The following is a 23,127-nucleotide window of genomic DNA, read 5'->3' as shown; positions in this document are numbered from 1 at the left end:
TGAAAACGTAACGGCTTATTCAGAATTTTGCAGCGGAAAACATAAAACTAACTTTAGGTTTATAAATAATCGATTACATAGTTAATCCCAAAACCAATCAACGAAAATAAGATCAACTAACAAGTTTAAAGTCCAATTAAACAAACCCAAGTCAACTTAGCAAATCAAAACTAAATACAAGCTCTCTATTCCCGATCCCAATGATGCAACATCTTTAAACCTGCAGATGGACAATGCTTATTGATCCTTAGAGACTGCTCACCAAAGATTGGGTCATCACAGGATCAATAAGGCATAGCCATGATCAACATGCACAAGCAAAAGCACGTAATCAACAAAGCTGAGTACTACATACTAAATCAATAATAATCCTAACATGATTCTATTAAACGAACAATCCTAACATGATACTAAATAAAACATAAGCAAGGATAACCAAAACATATTGACTTGAAGACTATATTTGACTGAACTAGACCTTTGTATCATTAACATTATTTTAATTGAAATAGTCAATGGACTGAGCTGTCTACTAGAAACTTCTTCTTCTTCACTAAGGAAGACGAGGTACGGGCGCGACTCCGTAAACCCCAATGACCTGCGATATCGAGGGACTTTTGAATAAATAGAACCGGTGATCAATCCGGCCCAGAGAAAGCCATAGGCGACCCATGACCCCAACTCCTGATTGTCCGTCACTTTAGACGTGCACAGTCTAAAGCTATTGCTACTCAGTTTCACTTTACATGCTTTACCAATTAAACTCCGTTATGACTCAACAATCACATAAGTCATACAATCAACAATTATTCTCCACTGTTTTTATCTTGGAATTAAGTAAGTGATCACAGAGATGTCAATCAAGACTCATTCCAATTAAATCCAACATTTCCTTTAATACTGATCAACCCCTCTATATGGGTATAAGGTTTCAACTTACTAAACAAGGTCCTCGGCCCTCATAAAGTAGTGAAAAGCTAAAAGGGAACAACAATCAATCGATCCGAATCAATATATATAAAGTAATCTAGTGTTCCCAATCAAACTTGTTTGCATCAATCATCTACTAACATGTTATAATCCTCATAACGAAATATATATGTTCAACATGTCCATCCAACAATATTAAACATGAAATTCCAACATAATCAAGTTCATCAACAACTTTCAGCATGGATTCAACAAATAACACACATTCCAAGCACACAGGTATGTACGTACCTTGTGTAGACAAACTAATAGGCCACTTTAACACTTTCAAAAGTCACCTAGGGAGAATTCTCCGCCTAAAACAATCAACAAATATTCCCAATCAATTTCTAATCTTTCGCAACCATAATAAAGCAATCTAAATACATCCTAAACATATTTAGAACCTTCCCCAATATCAAAACTTGAATATTTGATTTCCTAGCATCATAATTATTGTATTCGATGTTTGAAATTCGTTGAAAACTTTTCGCAAATACCATACTTAAATTTTCAGCAATATAACTCGTTTAAAAACTTCACCAAGACCAATTAACGTTCTTAGAACGTTGAAACAATCAATTTCAAAATCCCTAATCATCCCACCATGATTTCCAACCATTAAAGACTTAAAATTCCCGCTTGAACTAATTCAAATCGTATTTCAATGCATTATATAAACTGAAAATTAAATTTACTATTTAAACATAATATAAAAATATGAAATTCGAATTAAATCATAGAAATTCTAAATTCAATTTAATTAAAACATAACTTAAATTAATAACATAAATTTATAATATTTAATTGAATTACTTAGGGTTCAAGAAATTAACCAAATAAAGATTCAAGGGAAGGCTGGCCGGCGGCAATGGCTGGTGCACGCGGCGGCAGGTGGTCGTGGCTGGCGGCGAGGCTGCAACAGTGGTGACTGACTTCCGCAAGATGTAAAGAGGAGCAAAAGAGGAAAGGAGAATAGAATTAACTAGCTACTAATGCACATATAATTCTATCCTATATGCCCTTTCCTATATTACCCATCTCTCATAATAAATCATAATATGTCAAACATTGAAAAATTTAAAGAATAACAAGAACGATTAGTAAGAAATAATTTTATTAAACGAATAAATAAAATAAAAGATTTTGTTTTTTTTATTTTATTATTTCGAATATATTTAATTAAATTCGAAAAGAAAAAGAACATACTTAATTCGAATAAACGAAAAGTTTCAAAAAATAAGTCAATTTCGAACTTACATAAGAAATATTAATATGCTTTCAAACAAAATAAAATGAATTTGATCCCCCAAAAAAAAAGGTACGCATTTTTGAATAATATAGTGAGTAGGAGCTCAATCCTAGAAAATTCATTTTAGGAAACTAGCTAGTTTAGGCGCCTAAAAATTATTGAATTAAAACCATAAGCTTCTAGATACCACTTTGTAACACCCCGACAATTCTCCCTTTTCTAAAGTACTCTTTTAATATAAAACATAGAGAATTATCAAGGCATTATCGCCCGTGTGAAAACGTAACGGCTTATTCAGAATTTTGCAGCGGAAAACATAAAACTAACTTTAGGTTTATAAATAATCGATTACATAGTTAATCCCAAAACCAATCAACGAAAATAAGATCAACTAACAAGTTTAAAGTCCAATTAAACAAACCCAAGTCAACTTAGAAAATCAAAACTAAATACAAGCTCTCTATTCCCGATCCCAATGATGCAACATCTTCAAACCTGCAGATGGACAATGCTTATTGATCCTTAGAGACTGCTCACCAAAGATTGGATCATCACAGGATCAATAAGGCATAGCCATGATCAACATGCACAAGCAAAAGCACGTAATCAGCAAAGCTGAGTACTACATACTAAATCAATAATAATCCTAACATGATTCTATTAAACGAACAATCCTAACATGATACTAAATAAAACATAAGCAAGGATAACCAAAACATATTGACTTGAAGACTATATTTGACTGAACTAGACCTTTGTATCATTAACATTATTTTAATTGAAATAGTCAATGGACTGAGCTGTCTACTAGAAACTTCTTCTTCTTCACTAAGGAAGACGAGGTACGGGCGCGACTCCGTAAACCCCAATGACCTGCGATATCGAGGGACTTTTGAATAAATAGAACCGGTGATCAATCCGGCCCAGAGAAAGCCATAGGCGACCCATGACCCCAACTCCTGATTGTCCGTCACTTTAGACGTGCACAGTCTAAAGCTATTGCTACTCAGTTTCACTTTACATGCTTTACCAATTAAACTCCGTTATGACTCAACAATCACATAAGTCATACAATCAACAATTATTCTCCACTGTTTTTATCTTGGAATTAAGTAAGTGATCACAGAGATGTCAATCAAGACTCATTCCAATTAAATCCAACATTTCCTTTAATACTGATCAACCCCTCTATATGGGTATAAGGTTTCAACTTACTAAACAAGGTCCTCGGCCCTCATAAAGTAGTGAAAGGCTAAAAGGGAACAACAATCAATCGATCTGAATCAATATATATAAAGTAATCTAGTGTTCCCAATCAAACTTGTTTGCATCAATCATCTACTAGCATGTTATAATCCTCATAACGAAATATATATATTCAACATGTCCATCCAACAATATTAAACATGAAATTCCAACATAATCAAGTTCATCAACAACTTTCAGCATGGATTCAACAAATAACACACATTCCAAGCACACAGGTATGTACGTACCTTGTGTAGACAAACTAATAGGCCACTTTAACACTTTCAAAAGTCACCTAGGGAGAATTCTCCGCCTAAAACAATCAACAAATATTCCCAATCAATTTCTAATCTTTCGCAACCATAATAAAGCAATCTAAATACATCCTAAACATATTTAGAACCTTCCCCAATATCAAAACTTGAATATTTGATTTCCTAGCATCATAATTATTGTATTCGATGTTTGAAATTCGTTGAAAACTTTTCGCAAATACCATACTTAAATTTTCAGCAATATAACTCGTTTAAAAACTTCACCAAGACCAATTAACGTTCTTAGAACGTTGAAACAATCAATTTCAAAATCCCTAATCATCCCACCATGATTTCCAACCATTAAAGACTTAAAATTCCCGCTTGAACTAATTCAAATCGTATTTCAATGCATTATATAAACTGAAAATTAAATTTACTATTTAAACATAATATAAAAATATGAAATTCGAATTAAATCATAGAAATTCTAAATTCAATTTAATTAAAACATAACTTAAATTAATAACATAAATTTATAATATTTAATTGAATTACTTAGGGTTCAAGAAATTAACCAAATAAAGATTCAAGGGAAGGTTGGCCGGCGGCAATGGCTGGTGCACGCGGCGGCAGGTGGTCGTGGCTGGCGGCGAGGCTGCAACGGTGGTGACTGACTTCCGCAAGAAGTAAAGAGGAGCAAAAGAGGAAAGGAGAACGAGTGAAGGAAGGACGCAGCCTGGCTGGGAAGCAGCGACGGCTTACGCAACAATGTGGACGGTGGTTGGCTAGGGGGGCAGCGCGGTGGTGCGTGCGGCGGCTGCGGTGGCTGTGCGAAACAGAATCCGCGATTAAGGGGGGATAAAATGGAAGAAAGAGAAAACGAAAGAGAAGAGGAAGGAGGTGAAATTACCGGGCGCAGGAGGAGGAAGAACGACGGTGGTCGGTTGGCGGTTGGTCGACGGCGGCGGCTGGGACCAAGAGACCTGAGTGTTTTTTTTTCTTTTGCAGGTTCACGTACGTGAATGGAGGGTTTGGTGGTTTTTCTGTTTTGATTTTCACGTGAAGGGAAGGGGAAGAGAATTATGGGTAATTTTGTTTGGGTTTATTTATTGGGCTTTGCAAACTTGGGCTAGGATTGGAATTGATGTTGTTTGAATCCAAAACCGGTTAGGATTGTTTTTGAAATTCAATCGCGTTTTCGCAATCCAAATTCTTTTCAACATAGAATTCTAAAATTATTTTAGATTGCATAAATCGTTAAAAATATTCAAAATGTAATAAAATAAATATACGTTAATTATATATTTATTTCTAAAATCCGTAAATTCTTATTTAAATATATTAACTATACGTTAAAATATATTAATAACATTTATAAATTTACGGGGGATTACATGGATGTCAAAACTGCCTTCTTGAATGGTGTTCTTGAAGAGACTGTGTTTATGACGCAGCCGGAGGGTTTTGTCGATCAAAAGAACCAAGGAAAGGTATGCAAGCTTAAGAAGTCCATTTACGGGCTAAAGCAGGCATCAAGGAGTTGGAATAAACGATTTGATGAAGCAGTCAATAAGTTTGGCTTCATCAAGAATCAGGACGAATCTTGTGTATACAAGAAGGTCAGTGGGAGTAAAATTGCATCCCTAGTCTTGTATGTTGATGACATACTACTTATTGGAAACGACATTCCTATGTTGGAGTCTGTAAAGACTTGGCTTGGAAAGTGTTTCTCAATGAAGGACTTAGGAGAGGCACAATACATATTGGGCATCAAGATCTATAGGGATAGATATAAGAGGATGATTGGACCAAGCCAAAGCACTTACATTGACAAAGTGCTAGCTAGGTTCAATATGATGGAAGCCAAGAGAGGTCATCTACCCATGTCACATGGCACATATCTAAGCAAGAGTTAGTGTCCCAAAACATCTGGTGAGCATAGAAAGATGAGTGGAATTCCATACGCTTCGGCTATTGGATCCATCATGTATGCTATGATTTGTACAAGGCCGGATGTTTCGTACGCACTCAGTGCAACGAGCAGGTACCAGTCAGAACCAGGTGAGGCACATTGGACTGTTGCCAAGAATATCCTAAAGTACCTGAAAAGGACTAAGGACCAGTTTCTGGTTTATGGTGGTACAGATGAGTTGATTGTTAAGGGCTATACGGACGCAAGCTTTCAAACCGACAGAGATGATTTCAGATCACAGTTTGGGTTTGTGTTCAGCCTCAACGGCGGAGCAGTAAGCTGGAAAAGTGCTAAGAAAAGCACTATTGCGGATTCTACAACTGAAGCCGAGTACATTGCTGCCTCAGAAGCAGCAAAGGAAACTGTTTGGATTCGGAAGTTCATCGAAGAACTTGGGGTTTCCCCCTGCATTAAAGGACCAGTGGCTTTGTATTGCGATAATAGCGGAGCCATTACCCAGGCAAAGGAGCCTAAGAGCCACCAGAAGTCCAAGCACGTACTGCGGCGATTTCATATACTTCGAGAGATCGTTGAAAGGAAAGAAATCGAGATTCGCAAGGTTGGAACTGACGAAAACGTCGCGGATCCATTGACTAAACCGTTGCCACAAGTGAAACACAACGCACATGTAGCAACCATGGGAATCAAGCATGTTGGAGACTGGCTTTGATTTTCTACGTTTTATTTTAGAAAATTTGTTAGATCTATGTTTAAAACAATTGGTTTAACCATTTCATATTTATGAAATTTGTTATTTCATATTCATTAAATTTTGGTTTAGTATTAAATGATAAGTCCATGTGATTCAAAACATTCAAATGGGATGTCAAGATAGATTCTTCGACAAAGAAACACCCATAAGTGAACTTGAATATTGAAGTCACAAAGGATCCCTAATCCAGGTCATTGAAAGGTGGACGGCTAATGACTAATGAAGATTAGATTGCAAGTAGATTTTTGGTTCTTTTTCTTGAACCAGCTTGACTGGATGTCAGAATCTTTTGCATAGATACTTATTGGATCTTGTATCGGATTGACCATGAGAACACTTTCAGAGATTAAAGTCATGTCATAAGTAGTTCTCATTAATGGTGATTAGAACCATTCCTTAGAACATGAGCGATTATGTCTGCTCGTTTGAGAATTAGTTCGCTTTGATGCTAGATAAACGTCACACCGTAAAAGGAGGCTATAAAAGCAGTTATTGGGCGTACTTGTTAGGTTATGATACATATGAAAAAACATAAATCATGCGGAAAACCTTAATTCCAGGAAACATATTATTTACACATATTCATTTAGCATAATTCAGATGCATACACTTTGTAGCGTGCCCTCCCTAGCTGCGCCCGAACCGAACAAGAACAAGTCTTTAGGACTCCAAGTGTCGTCCCTTCGTAGATAGTCCACAGCACGTCCAGATCCGCCTTAAGCTTGACCAACTAGAATCGCCCTTAAGGTTCCTAAGATTTTCGGCTAAATAGGTTGCAAGTGTTTGATTGATTTTGTTCCAAAATCTTACCTTTGAATACTTCAATTGTGTGTATAAATCTGTGACCCTAGGCACCTATTTATAGTGTTATGGAAAAGGAATTGTAATCCTATTAGAATACAAATTTATTTAATTATAATCCTACTAGGACTCTAATTAAACAAACTTTATCTATTAGGATTAGATTTAATCATATGACGAATCCCGGTAGCCTTAGGATTCCGAGTAACACACACGAGTGGCGCACAAGCACCGCACGGAGGCCTTACGGCCCATGCACAACGCAAGGCCCACTCGTAGCAGCCCCTTGCTCCGCATGCGCGCCCAAGGCTTCGGCTGGGCCTGGCTTTTGCGCTGGGCCTGGTGGACGCTTGGCGTGTGTTTGTTGCGCCTTGGCTTGCTGGGCGATGGCCCGGCTTCGTGCTGGGCCTTCGTCTGGGAGGCCTCGTCCGATGATAATTCGTACGATACGCTTCCGATTAAATTCTCGATTCCGGAATTTATTTCCGATACGAACAATATTTTATATTTCCGATTCCGGAATTAATTTCCGTTTCGAACAAAATTTAATATTTCCGTTTCCGGAATTATTTTCCGATTTCGATAATATTTCCGATTCTGACAATATTTCCGTTTCCGGCAATATTTCCGATTCCGGCAATATTTCCATTTCCGGCAATATCATCGTTTCCGGAGTATTCACTTGTTTGCCTTTGACGATCTCAGCTCCCACTGAAACCAAGATCCGTCGATTCCGAATATCCATAGATGGAGTATTTAATGCCATTAAATACTTGATCCGTTTACGTACTATTTGTGTGACCCTACGGGTTCAGTCAAGAGTAAGCAGTGGATTAATATCATTAATTCCACTTGAACTGAAGCGGCCTCTAGCTAGGCATTCAGCTCACTTGATCTCACTGAATTTATTAACTTGTCAATTAATACTGAACCACATTTATTAGACTTAACATTATATGCATACTTGGATCAAGGGCATTATTTCCTTCAGTCTCCCACTTGTCCTTAGGGACAAGTGTGCATTTCCTAATTCCTTTGTCGCTCGATGCTTGCTCTTGAACATAAGGTAACAGTTGTCATCCTTATTACGTCCATAGGTGTTTCTCGGTTTCAGAGTTCAACTGATCAAATAAATAGATAATCATAGCCTATGATTCATCTGAGCACGACCATGCATTTTACAGTTTCTAGCTCTCCGAGTGGCCTTGTACAACTTTCAGCATCTCATCCCGATTTATGGGAGGACAATCCCAATCTTGCGATCTTGAGATTAGACTTTGTTTGATAGGTGATTACCTGAGTGTTGCCTTTATAGCCTCCTTTTACGATGCGACGGTTGGTCAACATCAAAGTAAGCAGTTCTCAAACAAGTAATCTCAAATAACTCTGGTATTGAGGATTTAGTGTCTAATAATTTTAATGACATTTACTTATGACAGATTTTCATCTCTTACAGTAAAGTTTCATAGGTCTGTCCGATACTAGTCTTCCCAAAGTAAGTATCTATGCAAATGATTACGACATTGCCATGTCCACATAGTTCAAGAAACAGAACTACTAGTCATCTTGCATTCTAGTCGTCTAACGTTTTCTATTCGTCCATCTTTATAGAAAACTCCGACCAGGGACCATTTTCAACTTTTGACATTCAAGTTCACTTGATAGACATTTCTTAGTCACAGGACTGGTCCTGACAGTCTATCTTGAATATTTCGTCAAATTGAAGGGACTCATCATTTAATAAACCACAAATTAAATGGAAAATGAATTCTATTCATTTATTGTGAATGATTAACCAATAATGTTTTACAAAGTATTAAACTCTAAAACTTTAAAACAATAAACAAGGACATCAAATCCATTCTCCAATATGCTTGATTCCCATAGCTACAGTGTGCGAGTTGTGCTTCGCCTGCGGCAGAGGTTTAGTCAATGGATCTGAGATGTTGTCATCAGTTCCAATCTTGCTTATCTCGACTTCTTTTCTTTCAACGAACTCTCGTAGAAGGTGAAATCTACGAAGTACATGCTTGACTCTTTGGTGGTGTCTAGGCTCCTTTGCCTGTGCAATAGCTCCGTTATTATCACAATATAGGCTATTGGTCCTTTAATGGAGGGGACTACACCAAGTTCACCTATGAACTTCCTTAGCCATATAGCTTCTTTTGGTGCTTCATGTGCAGCAATGTACTCGGCTTCAGTTATAGAATCCGCAATGGTGCTTTTCTTAGCACTTTTCCAGCTTACTGCACCTCCGTAGAGGCAGAAGACAAACCCAGACTGTGATTTGAAATCATCTTTGTCGGTTTGCGTCCGTATAGCCTTTAACAATTAATTCATCATCTCCACCATAGAACAGGAAGTCATCTTTGTGCCTTTTCAGGTACTTCAGAATATTCTTGGCAGCAGTCTAATGTGCCTCTCCTGGGTCTGACTAGTATCTGCTCGTAGCACTGAGTGCGTACGCAACATCCGGGCGTGTACATATCATAGCATACATTATTGAACCAATCAATGATGCATATGGAATCCCACTCATTCGTCTATGCTCATCAAGTGTTTTTGGGCACTGAGTCTTGCTTAGAGTCATTCCATGAGACATGGGTAGGTAGCCTCGCTTGGAGTCTGCCATCTTGAACCTTTCAAGCACCTTATTGATATAAGTGCTTTGACTAAGTCCAATCATCTTCTTAGATCTATCTCTGTAAATCTTGATGCCCAATATGTACTGTGCTTCTCCTAGATCCTTCATCGAAAAACATTTCCCAAGCCAAATCTTGACAGAGTTCAACATAGGAATGTCATTTCCGATAAGTAATATGTCGTCGACATATAATACTAGAAAATCAATTTTGCTCCCACTAACCTTCTTGTATACACAAGATCCGTCTGCGTTCTTGATGAAACCAAAGTCACTGACTGCTTCATCAAAACGTATATTCCAGCTCCTTGATGCCTGCTTCAATCCGTAGATTGATTTCTTTAGCTTGCATACCTTTTTAGCATTCTTTGGATCCTCAAAACCCTCAGGCTGTGTCATAAACATAGTTTCTGTTAAAACGCCGTTTAAGAAAGCGGTTTTGACATCCATCTGCCATATTTCGTAATCGTAATATGCAGCGATTGCTAACATTATCCGAATAGACTTTAGCATTGCAACTGGTGAAAAGGTTTCATCGTAATCCACACCGTGGACTTTCCTGTAACCTTTTGCAACCAATCTAGCTTTGAAAACTTCAAGTTTCCCATCCTTGTCCTTTTTCAGTTTGAAAACCCATTTGCTTCCTATGGCTTGGTAGCCATCTGGCAAATCGACCAAATCGCATACTTGGTTTTCTGACATGGAGTCTAATTCAGATTGCATGGCTTCTTGCCATTGCTTGGAGCTAGGGCTCGTCATAGCTTGTTTGTAAGTCGAAGGTTCATCACTTTCAAGTAACAAAACGCCATAACTCTCGTTCGTCAAAATACCTAAGTACCTTTCCGGTTGAGATCTATATCTTTGCGATCTACGCGGGGTTACATTTCTAGATTGACCATGATTCTCACCAGATACTTCTAAAGATCTCTGAGTTTCATCCTGAGTGTCATCTTGAGCATTTTCTAGAGTTTGTTGTTCGACTCGAATTTCTTCGAGGTCTACTTTCCTCCCACTTGTCATTTTGGAAATATGATTCTTTTCCAAAAAGATACCATCTCGAGCAACAAACACCTTGTTCTCAGATGTATTGTAGAAGTAATACCCCTTTGTTTCCTTTGGATAGCCCACAAGGATATATTTGTCAGATTTTGGATGAAGTTTGTCCGAAATTAATCGTTTGACGTATACTTCACATCCCCAAATCTTAAGAAAAGACACATTTGGAGGCTTTCCAAACCATAACTCATATGGAGTCTTTTCAACAGCTTTAGACGGTGCTATATTTATAGTGAGTGCAGCTGTATTTAGTGCATGTCCCCAAAATTCTATTGGAAGTTTGGTCTGACCCATCATTGATCTAACCATGTCTAGGAAGGTCCTGTTCCTCCGTTCCGACACACCATTCCATTGCGGTGTTCCAGGAGGAGTCAATTCTGATAGAATTCCACATTCTTTCAGATGGTCATCAAATTCATAGCTTAGATATTCACCGCCTCTATCAGACCGCATTGCCTTAATCTTCTTGCCTAATTGATTCTCTACTTCACTCTGAAATTCCTTGAATTTGTCAAAGGATTCAGACTTATGCTTCATTAGGTAGACATAACCATATCTACTGAAGTCATCAGTGAAAGTGATAAAGTAGCTGAAACCACCTCTAGCATTTGTACTCATTGGTCCACATACATCTGTATGGATTAAACCCAATAGTTCGGTTGCTCTTTCTCCAACTTTAGAGAAAGGTTGCTTTGTCATTTTGCCAAGTAAACATGATTCGCACTTACCATAATTCTCTAAGTCAAATGGTTCTAGAATTCCTTCCTTTTGAAGTCTTTCCATGCGTTTCAAGTTAATATGGCCTAATCGACAATGCCACAGATAGGTGAGATCTGAATCATCCTTTTTGGCCTTTTTGGTATTTATGTTATAAACTTGTTTGTCGTGATCTAAGAAATAAAGTCCTTTGACTAATCTAGCAGATCCATAAAACATCTCTTTAAAATAAAACGAACAACTATTGTCTTTTATTAAAAAGGAAAATCCCTTAGCATCTAAGCAAGAAACATAAATGATGTTTTTAGTAAGACTTGGAACATGGAAACACTCTTCCAGTTCCAAAACTAGCCCAGAGGGCAACGACAAATAATAAGTTCCTAAAGCTAATGCATCAATCCGTGCTCCATTTCCCACTCGTAGGTCGACTTCATCCTTGCTTAACCTTCTACTTCTTCTTAGTCCCTGTGGATTGGAACATAAGTGTGAGCCACAACCTGTATCTAATACCCAAGAAGTTGAATTAGCAAGTATACAGTCTATAACGAAAATATCTGAAGATGGAACGACTGTTCCATGATCTTCCTTTAGCTTCAAGCAATCTCTCTTCCAATGCCCCTTCTTCTTGCAATAGAAGCATTTGGATTCAGAAGTGGGTTGACTGACCTTCCTCTTTTCAGACTTGGCGCCAGTTTGCTTAGTTGGGCTGGCCTTGTTGCCACCTTTCTTAGCATTCCTCTTCTTTCCAGATTTCTTGAACTTGCCCCCACGCACCATAAACACATCTTTCTTATCACTTTTGAGCATCTTTTCAGCGGTCTTCAGCATACCGTGAAGCTCAGTGAGCGTTTTGTCCAGACTATTCATACTGTAGTTCAGCTTGAACTGATCGTACCCGCTATGAAGAGAATGGAGGATGGTGTCTACAACCATTTCCTGAGAGAACTGTTGATCCAGCCGACTCATATTCTCAATGAGTCCAATCATTTTGAGAACATGTGGACTTACGGGCTCGCCTTTCTTAGGCTTGGTCTCAAGAATTTTCCTATGGGTCTCGAACCTTTCGACTCGAGCCAGATCTTGGAACATGTTCTTTAACTCACTGGTGATCGTGAAAGCATCTGAGTTGATGAACGTTTTCTGCAGATCTGCACCCATGGTTGCAAGCATTAGACATTTCACATCCTTGTTGGCATCAATCCAACGATTGAGGGCTGCCTGAGTGACCCCTTCGCCTGCGGCTTCGGGCATCGCCTCTTCCAGGACATACTCCTTTCCTTCCTGCATAAGAGCTATTTGCAAGTTCCTTTGCTAGTCAAGGAAGTTTTTCCCGTTCAACTTCTCCTTTCGAGAATTGATCGAATGTTGAATGAATTGTTGTTTGCCATAATTAAAACTACAATTGTAAAAGAATAAACAAATAAATAATCATTCACAGTTTCTCTTAATAAACTTAAATTCTAGCATACATGCATAATTTAAAGTTCATTAAGCATTTTATTCAAGTTATGTGTTCCGGCAGGTGTGAATAAAATGATTCCAAGATCCTAAAACCCATTGAAGAATTAAGCACATTATGTATTTAGACCCAATTCTAAAATCTTTTAGGTAAGCAAAAGCCTTTTGCTAATAGTCTAGAAACTATCCTTGGTTAATAGGTACGTCTAAGAGCTTATTAGGTAAACCTATCAATTTTTCCACGACATAAAAAGACTCCTTACTTATATCGTTGAGTTTTACCAAAACTAACATGTACTCACAATTATTTGTGTACCTTACCCCTTTAGGATCAATAAGTAACACCTCGCTGAGCGTAAAACTATTACTAGATTGATGTAAAGGTTATCCAAGTAAGTGTTATTTTGGCATGACACCTTTTAACTCAATTTTTAAGTTTGGAACTTAAGGCTCTGATACCACAGTTAGGTTATGATACAATGACAAAACATAAATCATGTCATAAGTAGTTCTCATTAATGGTGATTAGAACCATTCCTCAGAATGAGCGATTATGTCTGCTCGTTTGAGAATTAGTTCGCTTTGATGCTAGATAAACGTCACACCGTAAAAGGAGGCTATAAAAGCAGTTATTGGGCGTACTTGTTAGGTTATGATACATATGACAAAACATAAATCATGCGGAAAACCTTAATGCCATGAAACATATTATTTACACATAATCATTTAGCATAATTCAGATGCATACACTTTGTAGCGTGCCCTCCCTAGCTGCGCCCGAACCAAAAAAGAACAAGTCTTTAGGACTCCAAGTGTTGTCCCTCCGTAGATAGTTTACAGCACGTCCGGATCCGCCTTAAGCTTGACCAACTAGAATCGCCCTTAAGGTTCCTAGAATTTTCGGCTAAATAGGTTGCAAGTGTTTGGCTGATTTTGTTCCAAAATCTTACCTTTGAATACTTCAATTGTGTGTATAAATCTGTGACCCTAGGCACCTATTTATAGTGTTATGGAAAAGGAATTGTAATCCTATTATAATACAAATTTATTTAATTATAATCCTACTAGGACTCTAATTAAACAAACTTTATCTATTAGGATTAGATTTAATCATATGACGAGTCCCGGTAGCCTTAGGATTCCGAGTAACACACACGAGTGGCGCATAAGCACCGCACGGAGGCTTTACGGCCCACGCACAGCGCAAGGCCCACTCGTCGCAGCCCCTTGCTCCGCATGCGCGCCCAAGGCTTCGGCTGGGCCTGGCTTTTGCGCTGGGCCTGGTCGAGGCTTGGCGTGTGTTTGTTGCGCCTTGGCTTGCTGGGCGATGGCCCGGCTTCGTGTTGGGCCTTCGTCTGGCAGGCCTCGTCTGATGCTAATTCGTACGATACGCTTCCGATTAAATTCTCGATTCCGGAATTTATTTCCGATACGAACAATATTTTATATTTCCGATTCCGGAATTAATTTCCGTTTCGAACAAATATTTAATATTTCCATTTCCGGAATTATTTTCCGATTTCGATAATATTTCCGATTCGGACAATATTTCACTTTCCGGCAATATTTATGATTCCGGCAATATTTCCATTTCCGGAGTATTCACTTGCTTGCCTTTGACGATCTCAGCTCCCACTGAAACCAAGATCCGCCGATTCCGAATATCTATAGATGGAGTATTGAATGCCATTAAATACTTGATCTGTTTACGTACTATTTGTGTGACCCTACGGGTTCAGTCAAGAGTAAGTTGTGGATTAATATCATTAATTCCACTTGAACTGAAGCGGCCTCTAGCTAGGCATTCAGCTCACTTGATCTCACTGAATTTATTAACTTGTCAATTAATACTGAACCACATTTATTAGACTTAACATTATATGCATACTTGGACCAAGGGCATTATTTCTTTCACTACTATGAATCAAAGTCAGTGTTCATAGATTGCAAGAATGGATTGTCCTCCTATCTTTGACAGGATATGGTGTTGTTGTGTAACAAGGCCTCTCGGAGAGTTAGATACTTGAAAATGCATGGCCGTGCTCAGAATGGTTAAGGCTTAACCTTCTGTAAAAGTTTAACAGTTGAGCTCTGTAATCCGAGAAACTCTTTTGGACCTAATAAGAATGGCTTGGATCTTACCTTATGTTTAGTAAGTAACACTAAGCGACAGAGGAATGTGAATGCACACTTGTCTGAATGACAAGTAGGAGACTGAAGGAAATATGTCCTTCACCGAAGGTGCATTTAGTCTAATACCAAGGTTCATATTAATTACGAACAATTAATTCAGTGAGATCAAGTGATCGGAACAGCTAGCTGGAGCAATGCTTCCGATCAGTGAGTTCTAAGCTCACAAGTTACTCTTGACTGAACCTACAAGGTCACACCAATGGCATGTAACAGATCACCAGATTAAATGAATCGGAAATTCATTTAATAGCTTTTCAGGAATTAGTTTTGGAAAACGGATTATACAATACGACCTTGCATCGGAACCGTATATCGTATCGCGAATATTCGTAAGCTGGGCGAAACGAATAATCGTATCGTACGACGGTGATTCGCCGGATCCGATACGATAAATAATAGTCGTAAGGTATTAGTCGCGAATACGAAGAGCATCGAGCTGCCGGTTCGTCGAGCCGAGCGCGCAAGCGCGCAAGGCCCAACGAGCACGCTTGCAAGCCAGCCCGCGGGGCGTGGCAACGCGCGCTAACGCGCAACAGCACAACAGCGAGCCAGCGAGACTCATGGCCCATGCTTCTCTACTGCGCGTTCAGGGCTCTGGCCTGAAGTGTGGGCTGTGCGCGGGTAGTGTACGTGTGTGTGGTGTGGCCGGTCAAGGCCCTTTGGTCTTGGCCTGTTACACTAAATATAATTAGGTTAATTATATTTTTAACAACACACAACACACAATCAGTTTTCCACCCAAAAACCTAATTCTGAATATTACGTTCTTCAGTTTTCTCCTCTGTGAAAACGGTTCTTCCCAAAAAGCAAAAACCTTGTACTTTGTCTAAGCTACAATAATCAAGGTGGATCTGAACGTGTCGGTGAACCAAGTAGGGGAACGAAAAGTGGAGTTCTTTGTTCGTGTTCGTTGACAGATTACTTGGGAAAACATGCTTTGAATGTAAGTTTGCTTAATATGTGCTTTATACATGTTTCTGTTAGGTTATGATACATATGAACAACATAAATCATGCGGAAAAACCTTAATGCCAGGTATCATATTAATTGCACATAATCATATAATTAGTCTAGGATGCATACACTTTGTAGCATGCCCTCCCTAGTTGCGCCCGAACCGAACAAGAACAAGTCTTTAGGACTCCAAGTGTTGTCCCTCCGTAGAAAGTCCACATCACGTCCGGATTCGCCTTAAGATTGACCAACTAGAATCGCCCTTAAGGTACTACTTATTTTTGGCTAAATAGGGCAAGTGTTTTGACTGATTTTTCTGCTTAAAAATCCTAGCTTTGAATACTTGAAAACGTGTGTATAAATTTGTGACCCTAGGCACATGTTTATAGAGTATGGAAAAGGATTTAGAATCCTATTAGAATACCAATTAGTTTAATTAGAATCCCTTTAGGACTCTATTAAATAAATTCTATCTACTAGGATTAGGATTTAATTATAGAACGAATTCCAATAGCTTTAGGATTCGTATCGCACACAACCGCACACGAGCACGAGCACCGCACAGCCCGCGCAAGCCTCCCGGCCCACGCGAGCTACACATCTCGCAACCCTTTTTCTCGCAGCCCACATAGCTCGCGCGCGCGCCATGCCTTGCTGGGCCTGTCCTTGCATTGGGCCTGGCGAGGCTTTGGCGTGTGTGTTGGGAGCTTGACTTGCTGGGCGCGGGCCTGGCTTCGTGTTGGCCTTCGTCTAGCAAGTCTCGTCCGATGCTAATTCGTACGATGCGCTTCCGATTAAATTCCTTTTTCCGTCCGACACGAACAATATTTAACATTTCCGATTCCGGAATTAATTTCCGTTTCGAACAAATATTTAATATTTCCGTTTCCGGAATTATTTTCCGATTCCGATAATATTTCCGATTCTGACAATATTTCCGTTTCCGGCAATATTTCCGATTCCGGCAATATTTCCATTTACGATAATATTTTCCGATACGTACCATGTTTCCGTTTCCGGCAACATCTACGACTTGGATAATATTCATATTTCCGATACGATCCATATTTCCGTTTCCGGCAATATCATCGTTTCATGAGTATTCATTTACTTGCCTTTGACGATCTCAGCTCCCACTGACACCAAGATCCGTCAATTCCGAATGTCCATAGATGGAGTATTTAATGCCATTAAATACTTGATCCGTTTACGTACTATTTGTGTGACCCTACGGGTTCAGTCAAGAGTAAGTTGTGGATTAATATCATTAATTCCACTTGAACTGAAGCGGCCTCTGGCTAGGCATTCAACTCACTTGATCTCACTGAATTATTAACTTATTAATTAATACTGAACCGCATTTATTAGACTTAATATTAAATGCATACTTGGACCAAGGGCATTATTTCCTTCAGTTTCGTGGCTTTGGGGATTGTTCCGCACATGTTATGTATGTTTAACTGTATTCCCCTACAGAAAGATCAGCGACGCAAACAGGTCTAATCTAAAATATATCATCGCTCCGTCAACTGCGGTAAATATGTTACTTAATTATCTTCATCACCCACCAAAGTATATATATATATATATATATATATATATATATATATATATATATATATATATATATATATATATATATATATATATATATATATATATATATATATATATATATATATATATATATATATATATATATATATATATATATATATATATATATATATATATATATATATATAATCGGGATCTGGTGAGAACCACCCCTTAAGATGAGAACTGAGAACTAATCTTAGCCGTCGATGCATTCAATCTAACCGCTCACGTTTCACCCGCCCAATTCAATCATTAAGGGTATTTTCGTAACTTTTGCTACTGAATGACCTATGAACCTTCCTGAGAGTTTCTCTCTCCTCCCGCGTTTCTCTTTCTAGACTTTCTCTCTCCTCTTTTCTCATCTGCTTTCTTTCTTGAAGTTCATCCGCTCTTGCTCGTTGATCTTCAGTTCTCGTGCTCGCAAATTTGGTTCTTGTAAGTGAATTTGATTCTACTTTTTTGTTCATTTGCTTTAATTAGGTTTTAAATTGAACTTTTTTCCATTTGATTTTTCGTTCTGATTTTACTAGAATTAGGGATTTGCTTTTGATTTCCTTGATTTGCAATTTTGGAGATTCAATATTCGTGGTTCTCCAATTGCGTTCTCGTAGGTGATTGGATTCTGATTCTAATTGTTGATTTACTTTAATTGGGTTTTATGTGCGTTTTACTTGGATTTCATTCTTATTTTCTTGAATGAGGGTTCTGCATTAGGTTCCCTCGAATTGGACAAATGTATTCGAGCTGAGTTGATTTCATTGAATTTGTGTTTTTTTTTCTTTCATGAAGTATGCGGTATACAGGTGCTGAGTATGGTTACATTGGTGACTCTTGCTAGTTGCTATTTCTATATTTAAATTCTCGAAATAATATAAACTCAAGTAGTTTTGCTCCTGGTTCTTTATTTTCCTAGTTTGATTCTATGTAGTTTGTATTTTGAGTACTAATAATGTCTGTTTGAAATTTGGGATAAGGCTTGACTGTTTTAGTACTAGCAATGTCATTTTTAGAGGAAAGGAGATTGTGAATGGAGATGATTTTCTCTTTCTCTTTCAACCTCATTTAAGACCAATAGTGTTGATACATCAATTAATTGTTGATCCAGCGGATGGCGTTATCCAGTGGGGTTGTTTGTTGTTTTAAGTTCTTCTCCTTGTGTTGTTGGTTAGTGCATAATGATTTCTTCTAAAAAAATGTCTTGCAGGCTTTGGGACATGGAAATAGTTTTACATTAAATCCAGGTTGTAAGATGTGAATTTTACTATCATTATAGTGAATAGTAATGTTAAAGTCTAGCTTATCTAGGCTTTGTTCGCTTTATGTTGCACAATGGTTGAAAATGTTTGAACATAAGCTTTTTAATCCAAGAGCAGTGATGGGATTTGGCATTCTGAATGGAATTCAATTGGACTTTTGAATCTTAGCTTGTGATTCAATTATGTGCTCTCGAATACGTAAGTGGCAGTAGAGTTGGATTTTGTGAAGGTCCGATTACTTGGGTGGGTGCTAGCAGTAGCTTACTGTTGAATTCACCTTGTACTAATTTGAAGCAACTTCTTGTTGCTCGCCAGTATCAGGATTGTTGGTGGAGATCATAGGCTAAAGTAGCAGGATTATTGGTGGAGATCATAGGCTAAAGTATGGCACTTACTGTCAATTATCTGACGGATATGCGGCGAGATCAACTACTTCCATAGTAACTACATACTCTGAACTTGTCCAAGTGTCTGGTATTGTAGCTGGTGTTAGTATCTTAATGATCCTATTAGACTTAGTAGCGTTTATCTCGTTTTTTATTATCTTTACTTTTAATCGATTCTATTTACTTTTACCGGTTTTTTTATCTACTTTAAAATTGCACAAAACGAAAAATATGTGAATGCTTTCTAATTACCCCGAATCTATCTTTAGATAATAACCTACTAGCTCAATTAGAAGAGCATTTTGCAAAAGCGCAAAAGATGTGGGTTCGAATCCCACGTAGGTTATCTTTACTTTTTGTATCGTTTTATTCACTTTTAGTGTGAAAACATTTACTTTATGCTAATTTATCGATTCAGACCATTTAATTGTTCATACACTTTGATGTTTTCTGATTTACTTTTGAATATTATTAGTTTACTTTTGATTTTGTTTTATTTACTTTCCGTGTATTTCGGATAAATAATGTAACAAAATTCACAAAGTTTCTTAATCTCTTTGCTACAACACAGTCACAACTCACAGGGACTGTTGTCACAACCAATCAACCATGAGATATTAGTTTATTTTAGTCAGATTTAATAATCCTTACCTCTGTTGTATTAGTGTTGGACATTTACTTTTAAGTTATTATGATTTAATTTTGAGGTACTTTGATTTACTTTTAATTTTTTGTAATAACTTTCGAGTTTTTTTTTTGAATTTACTTTAGAGACAACCTATGTAGGAATCGAACCTACATCCCCTATGCATTTGCGTAGTGTTCTACCATTTGAGCTAATAGGTTTAAAGGAAGAAAAATGTTGACGCTTCATTATTATTATTATTAATAATAAGTTTACTTTTAAAGTGATTTAATTAACTTTTAGATTAAATTAGTATACTTTTGGAAAACAAAACAAGAAACAACAAGTAAACTTTGTCCAGGCTACCAAAGTTGACTTACAAAACCGAACCACCAGCCCTACACAACAATCCAAGAGCCTACTGTCAGGATCCACCCTCAATGAAGACTTACTGTGTCCCCAAATCTGACAACCAACACCCGCGGCAAACCAGAAAACTCATTTACTATCAACCTATTAGAACTGGAGTACCACTTTAAAAGACAAGTTAAAAGAAAAACAGCTAAGTAGCATCCCAACCGTGCTGGCCAACAACTAGCCTGGCCACAACCCTACACAACAATACCCCAATTTCATCCACCAACACCCACTGCACAGCGGGAACATCGGAACACAAGAAATAACACCGCATCAACCTCAAAATAGCACCGTAACCATGTTAACCTGACCAACAACTGCCTGCACCTGGTCATCACCGTCAACACAAGAAGCAGCACAACTTTGCGAACTAGCTTAGCTTATGTAAACTAACTGCAACCATGACTCACCGCACAGATAACTAGAAAACAACAACCAACATTGCAAATTTGCAATAGTGCATAACCACCAAAACTAACCAGCAAACACAATCAACTTGAGTTAACTAATTAATGTCAAAACCATCCTACAATTTCTGCATAATAAAGAAACCGGCAACCAACAAGTAAGCAGACACCAGGCCACTGCCTTTTTTTATTTACTTTGGAGTTTACATTATTTACTTTTGGGTTAGTATATCAAATTTACTTGATACCACCAGAGAATATATTTCTAGAGATTTAATTTTTACATTTAGAGAGGTTTAGTTTACTTCTATAGAGATTTAATTTACTTTTAGAGAGGTTTAGTTTACTTTTATAGAGATTCAGTTTACTTTTAGCGATAATAAGTTTACTTGTGCACAATTTCAGCTTACTTAAACACATTTTAATAGAGCTAAATTATTTCACTTCTGTCAAGCTTAAATCGATCAGAAAGTCAATCAGATCATTGTATGAAAAATATATATCGTATTCAGCGATATGCGAAGTTCAAGGAAAAAAGTTACAGAAATTTAAAACCTAGAAATCTTATTGAACTTTCCTCAAAAAAGAAATCCAATTGAACGAAATTAGCATCTTTACCTCCATCTTTGAGAAACTTTGGAGTGACTTCACGAAATTATGGTCGAATTGACAGCAATTAGAGACGAACTTGCAAGTTTAAGCTGAAATCGCACATCAAACTTTAGGAATTAGAGAGAGCGGTGAAAACCTAATTCGAGCATAATATTGAAGTTAAAAAAAATTGCAATGAAACTTAAGGAAAATATAACAATCAAAGTTCCATTATTATTCAGTTCACTTTTAGAGAGATTCATTTACGTTTAGAGAGTTTCAGCTTACTTTTAAAGAATTTCAGTTTAGTCTTGCAAAATTTAGTTACTCTATCTTTTTGGTTTAATTGGGTCTAACACGCCATCTTAATTAAGCCCAAAGATGCAAAATATGATGACATTTATGGAAAAGGCTCATAAGAATTCACATTCATCTTCACCAATGAATTAATTTTGAGCCTATTTAATTTACTTTTACCAAGCTACGATCTACTTATTAAATAAGAGAAAAGAAAACCAAAAGAGCTGAAATCCCTATCTTAAACAAACTGCAGGCAAGATAACCTCAGCAGTCAACTGGGATTGACACGTCTTGAACAAAATCGAGCATTCCAAACCAAACCATCAGCACATCCCCTTGCAGCAACAATGCACAGATAGCACTGCTGACAACAGCCATATAAAACATTCACAGCATTGTATGCAGCCACATTAACACCCAACCACGCACAATCCAAACATACAACAGGCCTAACACTTAGCATACAAGCCAGCACCCACCCCAGCTCACAGCCACCCAAAAACCACCAAAAACACCACAACTTTACTGCAATAACACATGATCAGGCCTGACTTCATGGCTGAATCAATAAGAAGTTGCCAACAACTCTAAATCCAGTCCAAAAGTAAACACAACAACGACAAAAATTAAAGACATTACCAGCATAAGTAAACACTATCGAGTAAAAGTAAACACAGTATCATCAAAAGTAAATACAACATCCACAAAAAGTAAACACAAAATCAGCAAAAGTAAACACAACATCAACAAACGAATAAGATTAGAAAACCTAATTTAACTTGTTGGAAAATAGCAGAGTACCTGATTTTTATCTCGATTTTACAGTGTGGCAGTAAAATTTGAAGTAGTTTCCCCAAATTAAACAATTAGCCTTTGATTTTTCCCCAAAACGTTGACGAACCCCTAAATTGAAGGTGGAAATCAATGTAAATCGTTAGAAATTTTGATTTTGCGAAGAATTCAAGTGTAATTGCAGCTATTGGTTGATATATTATACCTAAATTTGCGAGAAATTAGAAGAAAATTCTTCAAACTACCTTCGAAATTTGATTTGAGTCAATAATGGTGTGCCGCAAAAATTATAAGCAAATTCTTCAAATTACCTTGGAAATTTGCAGCAAAACCTTGAAGGCCTCCAAAACTTGAAGCTGCAAATTGATATCAACCATTAAAGTGTCGTTGTATATTGACAATTTACACCTACTTAGTAATAATTTGTTGGAATTCGAAGAAAATCGAAAACAACGACTTGGAAGAGAGAAATAATGTCGGGGGAGTAGAGAGAGAAAGGGCTGGCATTTGAGATTTTATGAGAT

At 37.6% G+C, this 23,127-nt stretch overlaps 1 long non-coding RNA gene across 2 annotated transcripts; it reads right to left on the bottom strand.

Annotated features, from left to right (window-relative positions):
* LOC130466932 (uncharacterized) lies at window positions 1–23,069 on the bottom strand. 2 transcript variants are annotated; one of them, XR_008927093.1, is made up of 6 exons: window positions 22,915–23,069; window positions 22,613–22,714; window positions 21,539–21,621; window positions 1,806–1,900; window positions 1,222–1,286; window positions 1–254 (listed from the first exon to the last, which is right to left on the bottom strand). It is a non-coding gene; the product is annotated as an uncharacterized lncRNA (long non-coding RNA). The 2 variants fall into 2 exon arrangements; XR_008927094.1 differs by lacking the exons at window positions 1–254; window positions 1,222–1,286; window positions 1,806–1,900 and adding exons at window positions 2,497–2,750; window positions 3,718–3,782.
* Between the last annotated feature and the right edge of the window lie 58 nt (window positions 23,070–23,127).

This window comes from Spinacia oleracea, chromosome 2, assembly GCF_020520425.1.
Source record: "Spinacia oleracea cultivar Varoflay chromosome 2, BTI_SOV_V1, whole genome shotgun sequence".
Lineage (NCBI taxonomy): Eukaryota > Viridiplantae > Streptophyta > Magnoliopsida > Caryophyllales > Amaranthaceae > Spinacia > Spinacia oleracea.
Note: the sequence above shows the minus strand (reverse complement) of the source record. Positions and strands in the feature narration are given on the sequence as shown.